Below are 21339 nucleotides of genomic sequence, written 5' to 3'. Positions count from 1 at the left end.
TTTAAAATAATGATGCATCCTTATAAAGGTTAAAAGTTTATCCACACTATCTAGAATGTAACTCCAAATTGAATAAGTAATTATGTTCTCTTTCGAGGTTCATGTTTACATTATTTCATCATAGAATTTTGTTGACGATGTTAGGTTAGTGATATTTCATTCATTGTTTTATAATTATTGAGTAAAATATTGTTATATTTTGGACTTTTAATATTTATTAATTTAAGTGAGATAATGTAAATATTATATTTGTAACTAAGTTTTAATATATATAGAGAATGTGTTAAATTATGTTTTTAATTAAAGTTTAAAATTAATTTATATATATATATATATATATATATATATATTTGGACAGGGTGATAAGTTTGATGGAGTGGGGAGCGTAATTTCTTCACTCTATATCAGATATGAGGAAATGTAGCATTGGCCCTATAAGAGTGAAGTACCGAGTGTCTTCAAGTCTGATACCTAGGTGGTGCGTGGATTAATGGTAATTCATATGATGTTGTTTGTGTAAGTGGTGTTTGGTGTTATGGATCGACAAGGAAAATCATGTCATATTTACACTTGAAATTTCAATAGCAGGTGGAGAGTGAGATGTATAATGGCTTAAGCAGGCTAAGGGAGGGAACCAAATCCTCCATATAAGTGTTGAATTTGACAACCTAGAAAGGTAAGTGAAGGGAGTTGTAAGCCTCTGAAACTATAAAGGCTTGTTGTCCACGACTTGGGAAGGAGGAAAGGCATGAAAGATGGATGACGAGATTAGGGATTTGTCGGGTTATAGTTGCACTGGTAACTTGGATATATGGAGCAGCTTTTCACCCTAGAGTTCAAGAAAATTACCAACTAGTGGGGACTATATGGACTTTTCTACTCTTGTGTTATTGTAAGCCCCCCCCATGGTCTTTTCTGCAAAAAAGTTGGGTCTAGCTGGGTGACAGTGGAACGTGAGGCACTGTTCCAACATCATGAAACAAGAAAGCGAGGGGGGCATGAATGCAACAAGGATGTTGGGTGCTCTGCTTCGGGATTGAAAGGTGACACCTTACCCTTCGGATTTTGCTATGTGATATTTTTTTTTTTTTTTTTTTTTTTTTTTTTTTTTTTTTTTTTTTTTTTCTGGCAGGGGGGGGGGGTGGGTAGTTAATCCTCGTGCTCATTAGAAAAGTGTAGGTAGGCTTGAATGAGCTCCTAAGGTGAGGTGGGTTTTGAGTCTTGGGTATTTTAAATCGTGTGAGGTTGATTGTGTGTGATAATTATAGTTTTCATTACTTCAACTATTTTGGTCATTATGCCTATGTCCTTGTAAATCCATTCAAGTTGGGTTTCAAGTTGTTCGATATCAAAGATAATTGGCTCTATCTGGTAGTGTTTGAAGGGTGGTATCGATTTTTTTGGGTTAATTCCTATAGCTTCACATATGGGTATCAAGCAAGGACAATATATCTTTCCTATGGTGAGAGAATCTAGGGATTATTGTGTCATATCTTTATTCATTATGGTATGTACAGTGGTTTGTCTTGTGGGTTGATGAGAGCAGTATCAAGGAGCCCCATGTGAACAAAATTCCTAGTGGATCTTTATGTCGTATAGTTGGGTCATCGCCAAGGTCTATAGAGTATTGGATACACTCTGTTGCTAAAATTGAGAGGGGGGTGAACTAGTCTGACTTTGGTTTGCATTGCATTAATATTGTTCTGAGCATGCCTTTTTGGAAAATTAGGTGATTGGATGTGGGTGGTAGTATAGTGGGGAGAGCCTTGGTTCAAAATTGTCTATGCTCTATGAATATTGTGGGATCGAATTTGGAGGGTTTACCGTTTGATGTGGTACTTGTATTGGAACCAACAAATTTCTATTAAGATGTCGTGCCAACGGGCTAGAGTATGTAGGGGAGCTGCATATTATGAGAGGACCCAAGGGGGGCAAGCTCGCAGGAAGCAGAGGCTAAAGGACTTTGCATGTTGATATAGGTTACTTACTCTGATCCTAATGTAGGAGGAAATTACTAGAGCAAATAATGAGGCCATTATTGGAGAGTTGATGCTTTGGTACCACTTATTGAAAGCATTAAAAACACTAAGAGGGGGGGTGAATCAATATTGTGATCTTATACTAATTTTTGCCTTTTATTTCAAACCATGATTCATTCATTCATTATGAGCATAACACATGAGAAGATATATGCATAACCATGAACCATAAGTAGCAGAGCAATACACATAAACATGAGATTAAGAACACATCAAAGCACAAGCACACATAGGGACACCAGATGTAAGGTGGAAACCCAAAGGTTGAAGACCATTTTCGACTGATAGTATTTATATTCATCTTTCTTATTAATATTCAAATGTTTCTTTACATATGATCACTAGCGACCACCAATTTGCAAGCCACAACTTGCCAATCATGTAAGCTGCTACTCGCAAGAGGCCACTGCCTTTTTGAACTTTGCAAGGCACCACCTGCTGGAAGCCACCACTCCCACAAATTTGCAAGGCACCACCTATGGGATGTCTCAAGACCCAATAGTCTATCTTTTCACGACTAGAAAAAGTCTACCACTCCCAATTTCTCAGGTCTCTACATGAAGGATGTCTCTACACCCTATCACAACAAGCCACTACTTGATTCACCGAAGGCCCCAACCTTCAAGCTCTCCTATGGACCACATTGTTGTGATGTTTTTGTTGTTGTAGAGTATGAAATGCACCTTCCTTAGAGTTGGTTGTTCCCTACAAGGAAAACACAAGCAATTGGTTGTTGTTAGTGGAAAAACATAGATAAAAAAAACACTGAAAGTAATGGAAACAATGCATACATAAACACAAACTAAATAATAAGAAATAAACATGCGAACAATTCTTAATGAAGCAAACACATCAACAAAGTAATGGAAAAGGGTTCCCTTTATTGACTGTTGAATGTAGAAGAGATACAATAGATGAATAAAAGACACTTGGAGAGAATTGTTTGAGAAATGGTGCTAAAAAATCCTCAACAAGGAAGTTCCTTTCCTCAATCTCCTTGCAAGATTTCTATCTCTCTCTCAAAGACGTATGAAGAATATCTCAATGTTGAAATCATCTTCTCAATGAAATTCTTGATTGCTAGGGAGAAATTTTGGCAGCATAAAAATGCTTTGTTTCTTCTTGTTTCTTAGCTCTCCTAGAACTTGTATTTATAGAGTTTCTTGGAAACTCCTCCTCTTGGCTCATCAATGTGGTGGTTCACCTCATAAATGAGATGAGAGCTACCAATTCTTTGTCTTTAAGGCTTCTTGAGGATCAAGCCTTGAAAATTTCGGCCCATGATGTCAATATTTGGAGCGTTTCTCAAGCAAGTTCATAGCCCGAGGTGTTGACTAGACATTTTCTCGACTGCGTGACAATTGAAGAAGTAGTCATGGGCCTACTAATTTCCGGTAATGGTGCACCCACGCGGTCCAATTTTTTAACATGAACCTTATGGAAGATTTTTTTTTTTGGTCCGCATGGTATTTCTAGCTAAAAATGTCACCCTTGTATGTGTTGAACACAGACTTTGAGTGTCTCTTAATGCATACATATGAGTGTATGATTTTCATATGATAATAGTTTCCCCCTGATGTATGAGTTTGGGAGCAAGTGTATAGCCCAAATAAATCATGTTTTGTTGATATGGCTGACAGTCTTACCAACTTCTCAAGAGATAAAGTAACTCACTATGGGGATGAGTAGGGAAAATCCTTGACTAAGAATTAAATATAACCATGCTCTAGAGAAACTATGATATAAAAAGTGTCTATATGAGGGAGCCATATCCCATGATCATTATAATGGATAATGAATAACTATTATAATGACAAAGGAACTAGTCTTGTCACATCAGTGCTGATGTTGTTGACATGCTGATGGTTGATAATGATAACTGCTTATGCCCTCAAGGATGCCTCTTACGAATAGACTGAACTAGGTGCCCCCCATGCATCAAAAGTGAAGCACTACTAAATGATGTGCTAAATCATGCATGGGTCTTCGACTTTGGGTACCTCTATGCATTGAAATCTAAGCACCGTTGAATGAGGTGCTAAGGGGTGCATGGGTCTTCGACTAAATGAGAGAAATGCAACGGTCACAGTGTACTATATGACCCTGACATGAAAATCTTTGTTGGCGTTGAATGTTAGGGAGACCGGTGACATAAATTATTGATATTTATTCCTATTGTGCCACCCAAGGTTGTATCGTAAGGGGGGTGAGAAACCAAGGTACAACTTTGATCTTGGAAGATGGGTGTTGAAGTGGACAGGAAAGAAGCATCAACTTCCTGAAATGTTTATTCAAGGAATCACAGTGAAGGGATAAAGATGATTGTAGCATGGTGGGTCATAGAGGCATGATAATGAGTTGATAGTATGGGTATATATGGAAAATTTCCCAAGGTTGGAGCTATGATGCAAGTGGTGGTGATCAAAAAAATTCTTCTGGATGGGATTCCCATGGAGTTGGTACGACATCTAGGGTGGTATGAGCATGTTCTAACTATTGTGGTAAATGATGGATGAATGTGGATCATGGTGTGTTGATATAAGCAAGCTCCAATTGAGAGAGACTTAGGATTGTTGTCGGGTACTTGACGTAAAAATATGGGTGGGAATCCTTTTCCTAAAACAAAATTGTACAATTTCCAAAATAATGTAAAAGTGATTTGGGATGTACAAACACAGAGATGGGTTCCCCAATAAAATAACGGTCTGCTTAATGATGAAAGTAGGGGGTGGGGGCCCTATTAGTTGGTCTCGATGCTAGGTTGATGAGGTAGATGAAGTGATGCATATGGGCTATGTCGTATGGAGGGATAATAGGTCAAATGTAGAACATGGGAGTGCATTTGAATTAATACGACAAAAGATAAATGAGGTGGTATGGGAGTAGGGTTGGTAATAAATAAGTAAAGAAGAGGAGAATGAGGTTAATATTCAAGACATCAAATGAAATGGCTCTTGGGCTTGAGTGAATAGTCATGGATCTCGATTGTGTAAGGTGATATACAAAATGAGGCGATCCATGTATAGGAGGTACTATTGACCGACATGGACGTTTACCAGCCGCAAGTGGATGGTGGTGGTAAATGTGGTCGAGATGATGGAACCTATGGTGAATTTCAGAGAAATGATGTTAGCATATGCAAAGCATTTTAGGAAGCCCATCATTCTGAGTGGAGAATGATACCTTAACTATCGATGATCATCGAGGGACTAATTCTGTTGAGAAAATGTTGGGAGACCTACAACTTCAACGACCAATACCCCATGTGAAAACATCTTGATGAAATCATATGTAAGCTTAAATGTACTAAACAAGATGAATAAAAAAACATGGAAAGGTGCACTTGATAGGAACTATGAAGTGTGAAGTGGTCCCACAAATGAGTGTGTTGTTGAAATGGAACGGAGGGTACCATGATGAATACGACATTTTCCTGATCCTAATTTCGTTGATGGTTTTATGAAACGAGGTCATGAGCTCCTGAACGAGCCACTGGAAGGTGACATAGAGGATGATATATAGGGAGAAATGGGACATATGCCACCTCATTTGTACTTGCCGATGTGGACTATAGAGTTGGATCCATGAGCTATTTTATTCTATTGCGGTCATCTTGTGCACTCGGGTAGTGCGCAAGGATATCCAGGTAAAAGGTCACTACCTGAAATTTGTGAATTTGTTAGCTTAGGGTAGATAGTCCATATAGGATGGCCTATATGGACCTTTTTAGGGAAAAAGTCAAAATTCGCGCAGGCCACTATGAAACAGTCGCATAGGGACATGCGGGTAAAGGCACATTAGTTGCATGAGCACATGAATGCAGGTATAAAAGTCGCAAGGTCTTCATGCTGAGGACCTCGCGTCTTTAGGAGTAGCAACCGCACATGTGCATGACTGTCCGAGGAATATACACATGGTCTACACGTTTGTGTGAGAAGAAAATGCACGACCAAGGGGTCAACGTCCTTGCGGGTAAAAGGTTGATAGTAGTGTGGTCGCGCGACTATATAGGGAAAATCAGTGGTGCACCATGCGCCTATTTGAGGAAAAAATACACAACCAAAAACCTATTCTTAAAACAGGCACACAAGCTAAAAGAAAGAAAAAAATTTAAGCCTTTGAGATTAATTTTTGGTTTTCTTCATGTTTTTGGCAGGATGGGTATGACATGGAGGGAGAGATATTGGGATCAAATCCATATAGTGGTGGAAGGAGATGCTCTAGCTAGTGATTTTTTGACTAGATGGAGTTACTGAAGTTTGTTGAGAATCCGCGGCTTAAATTGCAGGACTTCCTACATTTCGTGATCGAGAGACGATAGCCAAATTGAGAAGCCTTCAACATCTAGGGCTAAGATGTTACATTCACCACTCATGTGGATGTCTATTTTGTGACTAGATTAGTTCCTTGAGGACAGGTGCTACTGACATCCCTTCCTCCTGGTTGGTGGACCTAGCTAGATGGGCTAAGGACCACTGCGGACTCGATCCTTTGCAGGATGGGTGTATTTGTGTTGATGCGGTCCTAGATAAAACTAAGCAAGTTCCTTGGCTATGATTGTATGAATGGTGGGAACAATGTTCGCACATCGCATATCTGGGCCCCAACTGTCTATCCTTTAGAGGCTTCAGGGAGGAGCTTTTTATGACTAGGCAAGCTATCTCCAAAAGAGGATGACTACACAACTCACACAGGTTCGCTGAGGTGAGGCATGAAGCTTCTGCTATGATAATTTCATTTTCAACATTATTTATGAGAGGGTTTTGATACTACGCCCGGCGCTTGCAGTGCCGATAGGGCCCCCGAGGGTTCCTTAGATTAGGAGATGGGCACCTGTGATGCCCTAGGCGAGTGGAGGAGAGGCGGGGCAATATTGGATGCCCACAGTAGAGGGTTGGTGGTTGTCCAAACCTCAGATGATCTTAGAGTTCCCATATACTGGCATGGATTTCTATGGAGATCCAAATATGGGATTACCCCCAAGCGATGCTTGGGGTCCGACAAGTATGTGATTTGTGTGCTTTCCATTATTCTAATTTACATGTATTTATCATGTATATTTATTTATATATTGATACCATGTATGTTTTATTTGCAGATGTGGGACCTACCAGATGTCCATTGGACCATATGTTGGGCAACAATCCTCATTGTCTGAGTAGAGTTGATGCGACAGGTGTGCCATGGTAGCAGAGAGATGACAGGGTGTAGGAGGACCCTGAGAGGTCAGCTTGATGCTGACATCCAGAGATAGGTTCCCCCTTGGGAGAGGGGGAGAGCTCTTCTCTTCACACAGAGGTGGAGAGATTGCGGGAACGTGCTAAGGCTACAAAGGTTCACATAGAGGTTGTAAAGGAATGATCAGGGGTTGCCAAGGATTCATGGAATCACGTGACCACCTTACTCTAGGGGATGCCTGAGGTAAGTTTAGAAATGATATATGAGATTATGATGGAGAGGACTATGGATCGAGATAGAGAGATATGTCCTATCCTTTGTCGGCTTGTAGTGGTGGTATCAACTGTTCGTCCGATTTTGGCTCCAGCACTGGGTGACACTGAAGGTCCTCGTGCAGGGGATGCAAGGGGTGATGGGGGTGTTGGTGTAACAACCCTGCTCAAAATTTCATGTAATAAAGTTAATAAAGGAAAAATAATAAGCAAGGTCATGGGACATGTATTCCAAGCTAAATGTTGGGAAAGACATCCTAGTGTGGGTGTTCATTTGGTTTATTATGGCTAAGGAAATTGGCAAAGATAATGGAAAAGGATTTGGAAAGGAATGTGGCATTAATTGAAATTTTATTTATGAAAATAATGGAAATTAGGAGAAAAGGAAGGTGAAAGGTCACATGTTGCATGTGAGGAAGAAAATGAAGAAAATAGAGGCCTCATTAATAAAAAGGCTTATGAGGATCAGTTGATACCTTTGTCAATTCAATTTTGGAGCTCTCTCTCTCTACTCTCTCTCTCTCTCTCTCACTCTTGGACACTTAGAACATTCTTGGAGCACTCTAGCATTGAATGAGGGAAAGAAAAGGAAGGACAAAAAAGGAAAAAGGAAGAAAATATCAAGCAACTATAGTGGGATTACTTGTTGAAAAATGTGCAACAAGAAATGTTAAATTTAGAATGTGCTAAAAATAGCATGTCTAAAAATAGCAGTTGGCTAGTGAGGTCATTGGCCACATTGGGTGAGAGGTGAAACTGCTAAAAATAGAAAGTTCTAAAAATAGAATTTCTGGGTCCCTTCCTATTCATAGCAATCCCTAGTCTATCTATAGGAAGTAAAATTAATTTTGGTCTTAACATCAGTTGGAAATATTAATTAATTAATTCAGTTGAGTTAAAGTTAAGGAAATTCGAATTTGAAGTCTTTGTGAGCATGCACATGAGTTGTCCCACTGATTGAGGAATTTATCCTTAATTTCCTCCACTAATTGAGGGGATAAGTATGAGTTCTATAATGAGAGAATCAATTGACTTAGTTCTAACTAGTCAAGTCCAATTAGATTATTTTAACAAGTTGTTAAAATAATAAAATATAGTTTGTTAATGCTTGCATGCATGTGACAAATATTATTTTCGATAATTGAGAATTCACTCATGGATAACTGTTGCATGTCAGATCTGTCAGAGACCTAGTTGAGATCAGATGTGGGACAATGTACTATCAGATGCTTGGATATTTCTAGTAATTATTCCTTGCGTGGAGAAGGATCTATTATAGGAGATTGGAGGACTTGTGGCCTATTTATTGAGGCCTAGGTAGTCCATGATTTTTATCTTCTGATTGAAGATCATTAGAGACATCATCAGAGACATCTTCTGATTACAGAGAGAGCATGATAGCTATTGAGTTGATTCTTTTGTATGTTGTTCAGGATCTCCACTTGATTGATAATACAATGTTGGGGTTTTATGCTATTATGTGATTAATTCCTTCTTATCAATTATATGTTTTCATGCTTGATGTTGCTCATGGTTGATTAGCTTCCGTAAAGTTTGTTGGATACCTATACCAATAGGTTTCATATTTCATGATTGGCAAGAGAAAGTCCAAATATGCTCTGCTTTGAGTTCACAAAGATCCCATATTTCCTAGAGAACAAGAAGGTGTGTAAAGTGTTTCAATGTTGATGACCTTATTTCAAATTTTGATGGATGACCCAACAGTTTAATCTGGATCATGCCATGTGTTCAATTTTGTGCTATAGACTAGAGAAAGAAGTCTGTCCAAACTGCTTAATCTTGGCAGACAACTAGTTTAGGTAGAGAAGAAAAGGATCCCAACAGCCTAATCTGGGACCTTGGAAGAGATAAGGGTAGAAGTAGATAGAAAAAGCAAAAGAAAAGAAAAGGCAAGTAAGGGTTTGCAAGTCCAAATGCACCCTCCAAGAAGAAATAAAAATGCTAGGTAAGTAGCTGGGTAGGTAGTTGGGGTTGCAGAAAGGATATCCCTATCATTGCAAGAATGGTGATGGTGGGCAGCAAGGCAAAAGATTACAGCAGAAAGCATGACTAATTTCCCTCACTCCCCTCCAATTTCATTTCTAACATTCCCCACTAGCCTGAGATTCATGGAAAAGACTAAGGTTTCATGCTGTTTCTTAATCTTTAAGAAGCCACATTTCTTGTCTAAAGATCTTTTCATTTTGATCTACTCTTGAAACCAAGCTTGTTTCATATAAACTCAATGGTTTCCACATCCACTTACCCTCTCATCCATATTAACTCTAATTCTACTATGTAAATCCCCTATATTACCTTTTCCCCTACTAGTATTAAACACCATGGTGTATAAATCCCAGCATTATCTACATATTCTCCTTTTGGCATTATAGCCAAGTAAATGGTCTAAGGGGACTTCAGTCCACCTGGGACTGTGGTCAACCTTGTCTTGGATGTGCTCTGACCTCTGGTTATGAGCAGAAATCCTGTCCCTCAACCCTCACCGTCTCTCTGCTGAAAACGCACAAAAACCCCGTTTTCCTATATAAACCCTTGAAAAAGCCCAAAAAACCCAAAAACTGCGAAAAAACCCACTTTCCTATAGTCCTCCGCCCAATCATTGAATTGAATATTTTATTGCGCTGGCGGGACCCCCCCCCCAAACATGCTCGACCAGTCGGAAGGCCCGCCAGCCGTCAGATCTCCGTCGCCCGGATCTAAAGGTGGGCGGTCATTTTCACTCCCCGACCTGCCGACCTTTAGCGTCCGGGGAAAGTGGTTTTGGCCATCCCGTATAGGGGACGCGTGGCAGGCGGTGGGGTTGTTCGGAGCCCCCCTCCCCGTTACCGCCTTTGCCCAAAGGTGGTGCGGGGAACCCGCTTACCGCCACCCCTAATACCACTCTCCTCCCACATCATTTGCACGTCACCCTGACGTCATCTCGCCGGTGCCCGCCCCAGCGTCCCGTGGCCCTCCACGCGGACCCGCAACTGTACCCGCCCGCCACCGTGTCATGCCACCCTGGCGAACTCCTTAGCCGCCACGTCACCTCCGGATCTGGGCCCCGCCATGACGTCATGCTGACGTCATCGGCGGAAAAGCGCCAAATGCACATTTTCGCCAAATTTAACGATTTAAACGACTAAATGAGTCGTTTTCGCTCATTTTCATGCGAAAGAGAAACTAGCTGTTGCCAACAGCTGCTGCGAAACCTCTCACTCAGCCATCAAATTCGACAATTCGTCCATTCAAAGTTCAGAATTCGACGGCACCAGTCTCCACAACCCGGCCCGCGAGCTTCCAAGTCGATTTTCCAGGTATTTTGCCATTTCCTTCCACTTTGCCCATGAATTCCAATTCTCTGTAGAATTCACCATTAAAGACTGGTAAATTCACTTAATTCAGCTCCACCTGATCACCTAAACCAAACCCAAGCAACCTGCCCCATCCCTAAGCCTCAATTTGACATTGGAGCAATCAGTTCGCGGGTTAAAACTGCAAAATTTGCCCCCGAGGTACTTGGCATTGTTCCCTTTTGCCAAGTACAGACCACCTGCACTCTTCCTAAAGAATTATCACTGTCTCTGCAACGTCCCCTTAGGCAATCCACATCCCTGAGAATTTGCAGCAATTTACCAACTTGCTTACAATTTTACACTAGAAGAGGACATTACACTGTGTACAGTTTACCTGCTGCTTAAGTCTTTAAAGACTTATCAAACTATTACCTCTCCCTGCACACGTACAGATTATATCATGGCAGCCTCTGCATCCTCTTCCCTCAGTGTTACTCCACTAAATCAAACCAATAAGGAACTGGAGGCCTTGCCATTTATTGACAAGGATTGTCTCATTGATGACTTTGAGGGAGACAGGGACTTTTTGAAGACCTTCACTACACTGAGGGAAGACCATAAGGATGGACTTGGTACAGATGGAATATGGGAGTCAAACCTGCCCTATTACTGTCTCCCAGCTGTGAATGTTTTCCCTGAAATCATTCACTTATGTGCTCAAAACTATGATCTGGAGCACAGAGCTGTCAATACTCCATCAGGGAGGATCCTTTTTTATATAAATGCTGAGTCCATCAACAAGATGTTACAGTTTGATCAAACGGAGTTGCTAATCCCATTCTCCATGAGGTATTTGCTGGAAGCTGGTGACAAGATGACCAGTGAGGAGCTGCAAAAGGTCACCAGGAACTACATGAGAACTGAGTGCCAGCCTACAGGGCCACCCCCTTATCTGCATGAACATTTCAATGACTCAGGCAGGCTGCTACTGGACATGATAGCCTATGTGTTAGGTTACCAAAACAGTAAGCATGTGGATCAAGCCATGCTCGTATTGCTGTCTGCTTACAGCCCACGTCAACCCCCTGCCCGAAAGTATAACTTTGCTAAGTTCATAGCCAATAGGATTCATGATCAATTGAGCAAAATGGACAGACAGGGGGTCTTCAGATACTCAGCTTACATCTACCACCTGTTCATGTTTTATCATTCTGAAGCTTTCCCATGCTACATCAGAAGGCTGGATAATAAAGGAGAGAGGAGATCTGTCATCTTCTGGACCTCAGTCTATCATAAAATCACAAATTCACCCTATACCTACTGTGAATTTGTTGACCAGTTTGTGTACCCAGTCTCCTGCATGCTTATGAAGTCCCCTCCACCTAGAATATCTAATGAGATCAAGAAAGCTTTGTAGCTATCTAAGAAGTACAAAATAGGTGATTGGTACCTATATGAACACCATACTGTGTTCAGAGTATATGGCTGTGAGCTCTGTCCATACAGGCTACCCAAGTATGTTCCTATGAGATTATTTGCCTTGGAGTATTACAGGCAATTGATTCAGTCAGACCTTACCCATTTCCACAACTCCAAGAAAAAGGCACACCTTAACTTCAAAAATGAGTTGGGCCCTTTCATCATGAACAAGAAGGAAGGATGGGAATCTGCAGACCTGATCCTCAAGGACAAATATAAATTGTCATACAGTTTTCGATGGGTCCCTTATGACCCTCAAGGTTTCATCACTGCTAGGAGAACTAAGTACAGACTCCTAGGGATTAAACACTGCCACTACCCACACATAGAAAAGTATGCCAACTTACAAGAATGGCAGCTGGACACTCTAGTTGAGAGCTTAACTGAAGAAGAAAGAATGCTTAAAAATATGAAAGAACTTGAGAAGACTATTGACCTGGACTATGTGCTCCAGGTACCTTTCAGACTGCCTCAATCAGTGGGAGAAGGGACCTCAGTTACCAGGACAGCGCCGCAGACACTCTCTACAGCAGCACCAGGCTTAGATAGAGGAAAAGGAAAAATGGATGCAGAGGATGAAGCAAAAAAGGAACAGTCAGAGCAACAGTCACAGCAAAAAGATCAGCAAACAGAACAACAAACAGAGCAGCAACAAGGACAAACTGTTCTGCCACAAACTGGGCTGCCAGAAACCCCCCTAATGCAAACACCGCCACCTCAAATTGAGCCATTAACTACCTCAGTTTTGCAGACCCCAGCACATGAAGAGAGGGGTACTAAAAGGCAAAGAGAAGAGTCCACTCCCCTCAGTGGATCCTCCCACCAGCCAGAAGCCAAAAGGCAAAGGGCAGATTCCCCAGAGGTGGAAGACATTACTGAAGATGTCTTGAACAACACAGCAAAGGACAGGGAGGGCAGCCAACATACAGGGACAAGCTCCTTTCAGCAGGAGCAGAATTTACAGCTTGGTTTGGAGGTGTCATCCTCTTCTCAGCAAAGCCAGAAGCTTAAAGGTGCTAAGGCTTCCTTCAAACAAATCAAGGCAGCAAATGAGTTATTGAGGGCTGAGGTCTACAAACAGTTTATAGATGCCACTCCAGCCCAGCAGGAAAGGTTGATGCCGGTCTACGACTTCAAAGAGGAAAAAATGATATTCAGCCATTTCAAACCCAAGGGGCCGCAGCCAATGACAACTGCAGATTTCATCAAAACAAGGGTGGAGGTCCTGGCCAAAGACATACATCCTATGGACCAAATTGAACTCCACAAGCAGACTGGGGAGATGGTCTATGCCACTTTGGTAGAGAAGGCCACATTAGCTCATGAGCTGAAAGAATCTTTGAAGAACACAAACACTCAACTAGATTTTGAGAGGATGTCCTCTAAGGCCAAGGACAATAGGATAAAATCTCTTGAGGAGATTATTGTTGATCTAGGGCATGACCCTAGTGATCCAACCGGGGTAAAAGCCCTCATGAAGAAAAAGGATGATGATCTAAATGCCATGAAGAAGAGGTTGAAACTGTTACCTACAGAACACCCTCAGACAGCTGAATTGCAAAAAGAAAAGCAAGTTAATGAACAACTTGACCTCTTATTACAGCAAGATCAAAGGATCCAAGAACTAGAGAAAGAGCTGGAAGGAGCATTACAAGACAAACAGGGAGAATCTACACTCCAAGCTCCTCCAACAGATTCCACAACAGCAACAACTTCTGGGGCAGCAGTGGCCCCCACAACAGAAGCAGCAGGTACAACAGCAGCTCCAGATGCCCACCCCAGTGTAGAAGAATTGACCAAAGCTGTCAAGGCAATGGAGCTACAGGCGGATGAAATAAAGAAAGCAAAAGAAAAATTGGCAGAGATAGATGCCAAATATGATCAATCAAAGATAACGGTAGCAGAACAGGGCAGACAGATTAAGGCTCAAAAAGATAAAATAAAGGCCCTGGAGAAGGAGCTCAATCTGGAAAATACTATGGAAGAAATCAAAAGAATCTTGTGGAATAAAATTACCCAAGCCATCATCAAACAGTGGAAATCCATTAAAACAATCCATGAGCATATGGATTTAATTGTACAAGCCCAGACAGATGTCTAGAGGGCCAAGACAGTGTTAGGAAACAGACCTGAGCAAGCTAGCCAATTGATAGAATTTTTGAACAGGCAAGACAAAGAGGAGCTGGCAGCCGTTGGAATCACCAACAGAACAGAGGCCATCCTCATGGCTAAAAAGGTGCTAACTCTCAGAGGTTATGTACAGACGGTAGAAAGAAAAAGTTATGAGATACAGACTGAAGTTGAAGATTATAAACTCAGAATGGGAATGCTACAAGCAAGAGGACTGCCTAGCCTATTGAGCAGCACAGGAAAATTGATCAGCAGAGATCAATTTACAAACAGGATGGCCACTTACATTGAAAATCAAATCACTGCATCCAGCAGTACTTCTGAGGAAACAGTTCCTCCAACAGGACATAGCTTGTACACTAAGCTCGAAGGCTCATTTTTTATTGAAAATGAGGTAAATCATTTATTTGAAACTCCTCCTAGTTTTTTCAGATATACAGAGCTTGATGAGACTCTAATTAAAATTCGGAGGCATCAAATGCCTAAGGAGGACTGGTGGCAGGCCATGCTCCAAATTCTGCCACGGTAGTTTCAAGACATTCGGCCACTGCCAGCTCAGGTCACCAGAAGACAAGTGTAAAAGGGTTAATGTTTGAAAAGCATCCAAAAAGTGATTCATCACTAACGATGACAACTAGCCACATTTTGAACAGCACGTCTCCAACCGACTCCAATTGCCACCAAGTCAACAGTCTCTGACCATTTTTGACAGCTAAGGGACTAAAAGTTATTACAACATTTACTCTTTCAGCTGCTGCACTCCAGCAGTTGGTAGGACATTTATGGAGCATTTACTCTTCATTCAGATATTTTCCAAATGTAAATTTGTATATATACCCCCCTTAGTAACGCATAAGGGGTTGGTAAATTTTACTCTGAGGCATGTATACTCTGTATTTTCAGAAAAGTTTAATACAAAGAGCAATTTCAGCTCAGTGATTTCCTGGAACTCTGGTGTCTTGTTGATAATCTAAGAGCCGTTGCAGAAACCTTGCGTTGTCTGGTGGAATGATATGTCTTCTTTAAACTCTGTTTCGTTTCCCTATGTTATTTCATATTTTCGTCATATCTAGCAATAAAGAAAAAGAATAGTTCAAGACATGTTTCTTAACACCCTGTGCTCAATCTTATGTTGCTGTAAATGTTTTCTTCAGGATTAAAACAGACATGAATTCTTAAATGCTCATGTTACATTTAATTCCATGCTGTGAATGTTATCTAGAAATTCTTAAATGCTTCCAGGTAACAATTGTTTCTCCTTTCATACCAGTTTATAGAAAGATCCTTAATTGCCTTTTCTTATCCTGGACATGTTACACACAACCTCAATTTCAAAGCTTTGTTCCCTGGACAATCACCTTGCTCTGCAGCTTTCATTAGTGTATCAACATAGCACACCAAACCAAAGGACCACTGACTCCATTGCCCAATGTTATATAATATGCTGGGAAGAGCACACACGTTTGACTGAAACTTTTCCAACCAAACAATTGAAACAAGATTAAACTTAATAGCTAGCCTAAAACACCATCATAACAGAGACAAATCATAAAGAGAGAGCCCTCTCTGATCACAGTTTGGCTAGAAACAGTGATCCAAAGATTGGTTAGTGGTTACCCCGGCCGTATTCCCTTGGGAGTCATAGGGAACAACCTGGGTGTTAACAAAGTTTATGGTAGATGTAGATCTAGTATTATGCTATAGTACATTGCATATATTAGTTGGACTTGTAGGTGAAATTTCTACATGATATCAGTGAACTAGCTGATTTGTAGAGAAAATTCTACATTACTTGCAAGTATTGATTTGTATGTGTGATTTCCTTGCTAGATGTGGCATGAATGGTACATGCATGTGTGTTTTTTGTTCTTTTGCTGCCATTGCCATGGGTTTTGTTATGTGTGACAATTTTCTTCACCCTTGCCTTGCCATTTCTAGATAGCCACGGTGTGATGGGTTCTCTTGTATTTGGTTGAGGTGGATTTCCATATGGATTCAAAACTGAATGGGGTGGTCTCAAGATTATTCACAAGTCCTAGGAATCCTGGGATGGGATACACAATAAATCTCAGATATGAACACATTGATTGAGCCTAAGAATCGCTTGATCGGTGAATGGTGGGATACAGGGTAAAGCTCAGTAGTGAATACCCTTGAGTAGGCCTTGGAATCCCTTGACCGGTAATCTCAGGATACATGGTAACGCTGAGAGGTTGAGAAAAACAAATTCCTCACGGTTGAGGTGGATAGATCTAGAGACATCCATGCTTCTTTAGGGCTTAGTTATCTGGCAGGGATTGTGGTAAATCCTAGTTCTATTAATGAGGGTTGAGGTGGTTTGGCCTCAATAAGCCCTGGTTGGTTTTGTCGTGAGTCCCACATTCATGCTTGGAATATGGAACAAGGGCGATTAGATGAAAGAAATATTTGGTTCAACCTAACATATGGTCATGTGGTTCGCGGATGTCCCAGACCTGGTTGGCTTAAACATTCATTAATAAGAGTTATTTCTCATTGGTATTTAAAGTGTAAAATTATTGGTTCATATGTAATTTTTATGGATATTGTATCCTTTTTATTTATGTTCGTTATATGTTTGTTATGAGTATGTTTATGGCAAACTTGATGTATGGATCTCATCATGTCTTTTATTAGAAAATGATTATACAATGAATATACGACATAATAGATGATAATGCAACTATTTTGATAAGGCACCAATGCTTCTTTATGAATCTTAGATAAGTATAAGACCCCTGTGCTCAGATCTGTTGTTATGACCTATAGATTACATACTTGTGACATGTTTGATGAAATTCCTATCATGGTAATTAGGGGTCATATCAAGTACTTGTACCAATGATTTCATTAGTATTATTCCATTTTCATTTATCAATTCTAAAAGTTCATGAAGTTATGAGTAGTGGCCCGAGTCCTATCCTTGAAAAGTGGCACAGAATATGGGGTTGCTGGCTCAAAACTCGCTGAAAAGTCCACAGTCGTTGGCATGCCTTACTGTGGGATTGATTGGAAGGCCTCAGTCACATGCATGGCTTGTCATGGGAGTAGCTGGGGGTCCATATTAGTAAAATGTCAAGTTGTATCCAGGGTTGGTCACTTGGAAGGGTTGGTTGGCTCTTGAAGGTTCTATCATGTGTGGAAGGTCAAATTGGTTTGGTGTTGTTGGTTACACTTCCTTAACTATACATGGGGAGTTGAATCACATCATAGTAGCTTCTCGTCACATGTTTACCCCAGTGGACTGGTTAAATTGGTTAAATGTGGGAGGAGGGTGTTACAAAGTGGTATCAAAGCATGGTTCACCCCTTGGACTGGATGGGCAGTGTGCATTGGACATGTATACATATCAATTGCATATATGTTCTCCATGCTTGGTTTATGTGGTTGTTTTTCATGCATGGTGTTGGTCATGGTTGCATTTGTGTTGCCATGTGGAAGTTGATGGTGTTGTTGTTGCATGTGTTTATCGTGAGTGTATTTCAGTCATGCATTGGTTATGCATGCTAGTGCTTATATGTTGTTATGCACACATTGACATGGTTATAGTTGTCATGCATGATATCATGGTATGTGGTTGGTATAGTCATTCATGGTAACTAGATGATGGTTGAAATGATGTTTATGTATTGATATGATTATGTGTATTCATGTATTGTTCTAATCATGTTGATCTTGTAAACAAGATATCCTCACCTGAACTATACTAAGGTATGTTGATTATGTTATGTTTTGGTTTAAGCTAACATGGTATACTTGCAGGAAATAGATCAAAGATGACTAGCAAGATGGTAGACTATAGTTCATGAGACTCTCCCTATGGATCAGATGAGAAGTGTGGTGTTGGGCACTCTTCTGATATAGTAGAAACATTGAGAAGCTTGAAGGTAGAAATAAGAAGTTGCAAGGTAGATAATGACATAATTGTTGATGCACAGGAGAAACAAATGGAATTAAATGAAATAATCCTTCATAGTTTGTTAGAATTGCAGAGACAAGAACCGCTTAGGATCAACCATGGGTAGGAGGACATAACTAATTTGGAATATGGCAGTAGACCTCTTGGTGGAAACAAGTCAGATAGGGATGACATGATCAAAGATGGAAGGCTCTTGGATACTCCAGATAGGAGAGGTGACAGACATAGGTTCTATTCTAGTTTTGGCTCTGATAGGCACTATTATCATCATCATTATCATCCTTACAGGAGGAGTGACAAGGGATATTTGTAAAATGAGTTCAAGAAAGCTAATCCACCTACCTTTGATGGAGATTTGAAGAATCCCAAGGATGCAGAAGCATGGCTACTTGGAATGAAGAGATTATTTGAGTTGCATAAATACACTGAGAATATGAAGACCATAATATCTATCTTCAAACTCAAAGCGAAAGAAGACATCTGGTGGGAATATGTGAAGTGGGTTAGAGACATCAAGACAAAATAATTGAGTTGGCATGAATTCAAGAGACTTTTGAGGAAGAAATACTTGTTAGAAAGGTACTACTACAACAAAGCCAAGGAGTTTTATGAGCTAAATATGGGATCAATGACAAATGAGGAGTATATGACCAAGTTTCTAGAGTTATTAAGGTATGTAATGTATCTTAAAGATGAGAAGACCAAAGTTTAGAGATTTTTCAGTGGATTTCCATTATAATTTGGAGATTGGATTGAGTATGATGAGCCTCGATCACTTGAGGAGGTTATTAGGAAATTGAAGCAGTGTTGTGAGCAGTCAAAGCATAACACAAAATCTCAAGGCTGGAAAGGGAAAGAAAAATCTAAATGTAAATGGCTACTGAAAAGAACAAGGCCTAAAGATGTAGGTGAGAGATAAAATGTTGCACCTAATAAGAATTTCAATGTAGTTAGACAAGGATATGGTTCACAACCCGGAGGGAAGAAAAATAGAGGTGATGGTATGGGACCATTACAATGTTGTGTATGTGGCAAGGAGCATCTCAAGAGAGATTATCCACAATATTAGGGTGGTAGGCCTCATATCTACAACGCATAGGAGGTACAGGCGGTTGGGGAAAATGGACAGAGTATTCCTCGTATCAATGCAGCATTGGATAATAAGCGGGTGGATCACTAGGAAGTCGTTATCGAGATAGACGATAAGCTTTGAGATCAAGTTATTTCTATTTTTATTGACCCTGGATATAATTATAGTTATGTTAGTCCTAACCTGGTGGATAAGTGTGGTTTGAATAAAGAAGTGCATGTAGAATCCTAGTTAGTGGAGTTGGCTACAAGTACAAAGAAGAGAGTGTATCACTGGGTAAGAGCTTGTGCATTCTAGTTGAATGGTATACCTAACTTATCACACTAGAATGTGTTTCCATTAGGATCATATAGTATGCTTTTGGGCATGGATTGGTTGTATCTTCATAGGGCCAAAGTGGACTATTATGAAAAGGCTATTGAGTGCTTGGATGGCAATCGAGAACAAAGAGTCTTGTAGGGTAAGAAGAAGACAACATTAGTTAGAATGGTCATAACTATGTTGGAAAAATGCAACCGTAGAAAAGGGTGTCTTTTATTTGCAGGATGCAAAGGTATTGAGCAGTACCCAAATTTGCAGCAGTTTCAGGATGTATTTCCTATCCTGATTTCAGAATTTTTGCCTCACAAGGAAGTGGACTTTTCCATTGAGTTGGTACTAGGGGCAACACCAGCATCGAAGGCACCATACAAGATGAGCACTCCAAAGTTAGTAGAGATGAAGTTACAATTGAAGGAAATGCTTGACAAGGGATACATTAGGCCAAGTGTATCGCCTTGGGGTGCACCGGTGTTTTTTGTGAAGAAGAAGGATGACACTCTTAATATATGCATTGATTACAGACAGTTGAACAAGGTGAACATCAAGAACAGGTATCCGTTTCCGAGGATTGATGACTTGTTTGATCAGTTGAAGGGAGCAACAATGTTATCGAATATTGCTCTAAGATCTGAATATCATTAGGTACACATCAAGGAAGAATACATTTACAAGACAACTTTCCAGACCATGTATGTGCATTATGAGTTATTTGTAGTTCCATTTCGTTTGACTAATACTCCAACTACCTTTATGTGCTTAATGAATAGTGCATTGCATAATTATCTGAACAATTTTGTTATTCTATTCATTGATGACATCTTGATATATTCTAAAAATGAGGAAGAGCATGCTGAGTACTTAGTAGCAGTGCTGAGATTACTGAGAGAGAATTAGTTGTATGCCAAGCTTAGAAAATGCTGTTTACTGCAAACAAAGTTACATTACTTGGGGCATGTTGTTTCCAAGGAACACATATTAGTGGATACAGAAAAGATAAGGGCTATCATGGAGTGGGTAGCTCCTAGAAATTTGGATGAGGTAAGATCATTTATATGGCTAGCAGGTTATTATAGGAGGTTCATGAGGAACTTAACTCACATTTCATATCTATTGGCTTGATGGGGCCTGAACCAAGCTTAGTTTTAACTGCGCTAACCAACAAAAACCTAACTGCTAGCCCTTTTGAAAACAACCTGTGTATCATAAGCTGCAGTCTCACCCGAAGAAGTATTAGGGGATGCTAGAACCAGGTTTCTACATCCAAAGGTATGTGTGATGGTTTCCTAAGGTTATTAGGCTTTAGATCTACCCTTGCATAGATCTATTCTTCTGACTATCAACTATTGCAATTCTATCAAAATGGCCTTCAGATCTTCATGAAGGAACTTAATTATACTTATCATGAATAAAGGTTACCATATACCAGTTCTACACAGTAAATAAGCATTAATTCACATTAAACAGATTACAGAGTGAAAATACAGAAAATTTATAGAAGTAAATAGAAGAACACATATGCATCAATTTTAGCCCAAATAAGTCTTTATTAAGTATGATCGTTCAGATACAGACTCTTTATCCCTGCACACTTAGCTAC

This window comes from Pinus tabuliformis, chromosome 1_1 (assembly GCF_031772625.1).
Source record: "Pinus tabuliformis cultivar Carrire ecotype Pingquan chromosome 1_1, CPIR1, whole genome shotgun sequence".
NCBI classification, from domain to species: Eukaryota; Viridiplantae; Streptophyta; class Pinopsida; order Pinales; family Pinaceae; genus Pinus; species Pinus tabuliformis.
Note: the sequence above shows the minus strand (reverse complement) of the source record.